At 40.5% G+C, this 5,451-nt stretch overlaps 1 long non-coding RNA gene across 1 annotated transcript; it reads left to right on the forward strand.

The window, feature by feature from the left end:
• Nucleotides 1–236: 236 nt before the first annotated feature.
• On the forward strand, nt 237–4,474 carry LOC137096712 (uncharacterized). Its single transcript, XR_010909634.1, has 3 exons — nt 237–807; nt 1,450–1,655; nt 3,562–4,474. It is a non-coding gene; the product is annotated as an uncharacterized lncRNA (long non-coding RNA).
• Nucleotides 4,475–5,451: the final 977 nt, after the last annotated feature.

The following is a 5,451-nucleotide window of genomic DNA, read 5'->3' on the forward strand; positions in this document are numbered from 1 at the left end:
TTCTAGAAATCAGCCTCCTCTGCACTCAGTCTGTCTTTTGTAGCTCATTGCATTACAAGAATGATCTTCCTTGTTATATTCACTTATGCTTGGAGTGAATCTTTCAACCATCAGGATTCTTGCTATCTAAGAAAACGCTAGCCTTTCTTAGAAGAAAAGATATCTATTTCATTAGCAATCATTTCAATTTGAACCACAATGGGTTTTCCTTTCATTTGTCTTTATTTTACCCCACCAAAATAAGCACCCATTTCCTGCTTTTCTATAATATTAGCTGTAGCATGGTTTTCATTTTGCCAAACTTTATACAGTAGCTGTGTGAATATGATGCCTTAGAAACAGAATTGCTTGAGAATGGTCCATAGATATAGCTCAGCTTCCGCAGAAACAAAAAACAGAAGTGTTTCATCTGCTATATATCAGAATCTGCTGTCATTCATACTTTGTTTTCGATCACCTTTCTCCATCAACAGGCTAATCTCAAATTCTCAGCGGCGCTTCCCATGGACCCTTGGAATATCTATAGGAATTGCACTTATTGTTCATCAACAACAGAAGCAGAGCCATGCACTTTCTTTAGTTCTGACAAATAGTCCAGTGCAATAACATTTCCTTGCATTGAAGGCTAAATTCAAAGCTGGAGGGGAAAGGGTTTGTGTTAATTTTCTTTTCCCCCCTTCTTATTGATGGCAGTTCTGAATCCTCCAGTAGCTGTTGTATTTGCAGCTTCTAAGTTTCAAAATCCAGCTCACTATTGGGAATTGGAGAATGACATGAAAAACCATTCCGTCTGAAAGATGTGTGATGGTAAGTGGCAGTTTCCTCATTAGATTTTACCACACGTTCTGCTAGTGCCTTTTGCACTCCTTCAGGGATTGGAGAAAAAGCTGTCCAGTATATGTGGTGATCAGGGAAGACAAAAAGTGTGCCGGCCCAACAGAATACTCGCTACAGCATTATTAGTCTGCTGCTCTGAGTTATCATCCAAAATGTCAGCAAACATATTTTCAACCTCAGTGGAGGCTGCCTTTCATTTACTATTCTACACAACTTTCTTTATTGGGCTGGCCAAGGTCCTACATAGGGATTTATAGTGTAGTGTAGAATTGTGAATTAATTGTGTTATACCATCTTTCCCCAATGGCACAAAGACACCACATGTGCAAACAAATCAACAATCAAATTCATATGTATATAACTCCATGCTAAATAATGCTCATGTGCATGAAAAAATGTGTAATATGCTCCAGAGACACCTTGATGTATAATGGCATCTTGTGTTCAATTCCATTTCTATATCCATGAATTAAATACTGACATTCTGCTTCATCCAAGAGTTTAACAGTTGATTGTTTCATATATTTACAGATGGCAATGCCTTCTTAGAGTTGTGCATGGAACCGTTTCCCTTCATTTAATCCATTCTTTCATTACTTTTGTTATCTTCAGAAGCACGTAATGGGAAGGCTCCTTCCAGTGTGAAAATCAGCTTGACACGAAAGCAAGCGGGAGTCAAACCTGGTTCCTCATCTGCTTTTCATGAGCCCATGGCACTCCATGCCTCCTTGCCTTAGAAAGAGAGAGTGTGTGTGGTGTGCAGGCTCAGGAAGCACACGCATCTGCCTACCTACACATGAGCAAGTGCCTCCTCTAGAGTAAGGATGAGAACTTGCCTTCTTGCCTTGGAAAGAGAGTATGTGCATGTATGATGGCCAGACCCAGAAAGCATGCGCATATGCCTGCCTGTCTGCAACCAAGTGCCCCCCCCCCAGAGAATGAGAACTTCCTCCTTGTCTTGAAAAGGGAGTGTGTATGTGTATGTGTGTGACATGCGGGCTCAGAAACTGTGGCTGCCTGCAGCTGATCACCTCCTCTAGAGTAAGAATGAGAACATGCCTTCTTGCCTTGGAAAGAGAGTGCATGTGTGGCGTGCAAGCTCAGAAAGCACGCATGCCTGCCTGCAGCCGAGCGACTCTCCTCTAGAGTAGAAACAGGCAAGATGCCTATTTAAAGCACACACCTGACTGCAACTGAGTACCTCTCCTCTAGAGTAAAACAGCTTCAATGCCTAAAATGATGGGGAGTGGTGCCTGGGTAACCTCCCCCCACCCCCACCATAATGGGCCAATAGAAAATGGATGTTTTTGGGGAGGTCCCCAAAAATGGATTGGGGCCCGCACCAAAAGCTAAAATACGAAATGGGTCGAGATTTACCCTGAAAGCACAACTCTACTTCTTAGTAGTCTCTACTCTTAAACTCCATCATGGCAATGGCAACTGTTGGTGCACTGGATCTCCCTCAGCCCCTAAGCAGTACGACAAATACAGAGGCAGACAAGGGGTCTCAGATGAACGTTTAGAAGGCCACAGGTTTCCCACTTCATCTAAGACAAATACAATTTCAAATTCAAAGTACTTTTCAGATCTCCAATATCAAAAGTTCCTCACTACTCAATCTAATTTGATGAACTTCCATTATATAATTGTGATATATGAAAAAGGAGAAAATAAATAAGTGAAACTCAAATGGCATGTTGATCCTTCAGGTCTTTGAGGCAGTCCTATCACTTTCTGCATCTGACTAAATTCAGCAGCTGACTCAGTTCTTCAAGGTTAAGAAGAAGGAAGTTATCTTCTTTGCTTTTGTCTTCTACATATGGAAATGCTTCATTATTTTATGGCATTCCTAGCCACCTAGTGGAGAAACATTATTCACCAGCTAAAACTGCAATCCCGTGTTCTCTTTTCTAAGTGTATGTATGTATGTATGTATGTATGTACCATTGAACTCAGTGGCACTTACTTTTGAGTAGAAATGCAAATAATTGCACTGTAATTTGGAACTTTTAAAAGAAATCAGCCAAGCTGCAAAGGCAAAAGACTGCTGTAGTTCTTTTAATGCATGTCAGTTCTTTATTCTCAGCAACGCTGCAGATTTAAAGCATTGCAATATAAATGCTTTATAATGTATAGTTATTGGATTTTTAAAAAAATTCTCCTAATAACATAGGTATGGGGTTTCAGTTCAACCACTCCCATCAGAAATGATAAGGAAAAGAGAAAACATTTACTATGAAAATAAACTCGGATAGTTAGTTATATCAAAATAGATTTTAGAAATACCCATATGGAGCATATGGATGCCACATTTGAGCCAAGCAAACCCATTTCCCATCAGTTATGGAGCAATATGTGGCAACTTCTGGGAAAACAGAATGGAATAGATGGTTCAGTGCAATGAACAAAGAATTTCTTATTTGGTGGCAGTTCCTTGTCTCGCTGTAATGTTTCCCACATACACAAATGACAGCTGTTTGTCATGGAATGAGTCTCCGTGAATATTGCCTCCTTCCCCCTCCTCCCACCTCATGAAAATCAAATTGAAGGTACAGGAAAAGGTCAGTGGAAGGGAACATGAAAACCCCTCCCCCTGTGATAGAAAAGGGTAATTTATTGATAGCAGAGGCCCATTGTCACATATCTATATATACATTTGGATACAGACATAGGCACACATGCACATGCTCACAGGGACTTCTTCTCTGCGTTTTTTTTTTAAAGAAGGGACATAGACAGATGCTAGAAATGAAAACAGATTTCCCAAGAGAAGATGAAGGAATCCTGAAGGAAATTAGGATGAAAAATTCAGTCAAACAATTCTGCAAGGAAAAACAGCTTTGGGGAAGTGGCATCGAAGGAAGATCAACTTCAACCTTGAAATGTGTATCTAAAGAAAAGCCAATACATGAGAAAGGTGCTACTTGTATACCAGGTTTAAGGAAGAATTACAGGAAATATTGGCCCGAATCCTATTGTTTAGTCCCAACTATTTTTTTATCGTATCAGAAGTGAACCAAGGGTACAGTTGTGATCTATTTAAAAAACACAACATTTTAAAAATTTGGCATTATACTAAATGTCTCATTGAGAGTCACATCCATTGTTTTAATGTGGTGCGATGTATTCCACACTGGGCATGCATATTCAGCAGCAGAATAGTAAAGCGCAAGGGCAGATGTCTTCACTATGTTTGGTTGTGATCTCCAGATTGTGCCAATCAGCTTTCGTATGATATTATTTCTAGCACCCACTTTTTGCTTGATATTCAAGCAATGCTTCTTGTAGGTCAGAACATGGTCCAGGGTAACTCCCAGGGTAACTATTTGGCTGTGCTGTAATGCTCCAGTGGGATTCCTTTTGACTAAGATCAAGCCCCAACTAGAAAAGACCTGTTCAATCTACTGTTGAATGGTGCAACGCTGAATCGGTAAATCTTAATGATTCATTGGATTTGTTACTTAGGATTAACACTGAAGACCCCTATCATTTAGCAAGATAATTGTATGCATGTCTTATTTTAAAAAGGCTAATTAAATTCAATGAAATTTAGAACCAGGCTTAGAATTACAACTCAAGTCTTTGAAAACTTGCAAGAAGGTTAACAAAGGAGTTGGCATTAGTTATAGCTCAGCGGAAATACTGCATTCAGAAAATTAAGTTGACCAATGCTGAGAAATGAAACCTGCTTATTACAGACTGCTGCAGCTTCTCCTAGTGTGTGCCATTTTGACCATACTCGGATGTTGCCTGGCCACCTACGTTCTGCTTTTCATCTCTTAGAGTACAATGGAATGGTCTTACAGCTAGCTTGGTGTAGTGCGTTGAGTGCTGGAATAGGATATGATAATCAAGTTTGCAGACGATACCAAATTGGGAGGGAGAGCTAATACCCCAGATTACAGGAGAAGAATTCAAAGCAATCTTAACAAATTAGAGAGATGGGCCAAAACTAACAAAAATGGAGTTTAACAGGGACAAATGCAAGATATGCCACTTAGACAGAAAAACTGAAATGCAAAGATACAGAATGTGGGACGTCTGGCTTGACAGCAGTACGTGTGAAAAAAGATCTTGGAGTCCTTGTGGACAATAAGTTAAACATGAACCAAATTGGATTTTTTTTTGGGGGGGGGGGGAAGCAAATGGAATTTTGGCATGCATAAATAAGAGTCTACTGTGTAGATCCAGGGAAGTCATACTACCCCTCTAGTCTGTCTTGGTCAATCACACCTGGAATACTGTGTCCAATTCTGGGCACTATAGTTGAAGGGAGATGTTGACAAGCTGAATGTGTCCAGAAAAGGGCGACTAAAATATTCAAGAGCTTGGAGAACAAGCCCTATGAGGAGGGGCTTAAAGAGCTGGGCATGTTTAGCCTTCAGAAGAGAAGGCTGAGAGGAGACATAATGGCCATGTATAAATATGTGAGGGGAAGTCATAGGGAGCAGGGAGCAAGCCTGTTTTCTGCTGCCCTGGTGCCTAGGATGCAGAACAATGGCTTCCAACTACAGAAAAGGAGATTCCACCTGAACATTAGGAAGAACTTCCTAACTGTGAGAGCTGTTCAGCAGTAGAACTCTCTGCCCCAGTGTGTAGTGGAGGCTCCTTCTT

The sequence above is a fragment of the Anolis sagrei genome, chromosome 3, assembly GCF_037176765.1.
Source record: "Anolis sagrei isolate rAnoSag1 chromosome 3, rAnoSag1.mat, whole genome shotgun sequence".
In the NCBI taxonomy this organism is placed as follows: domain Eukaryota; kingdom Metazoa; phylum Chordata; class Lepidosauria; order Squamata; family Dactyloidae; genus Anolis; species Anolis sagrei.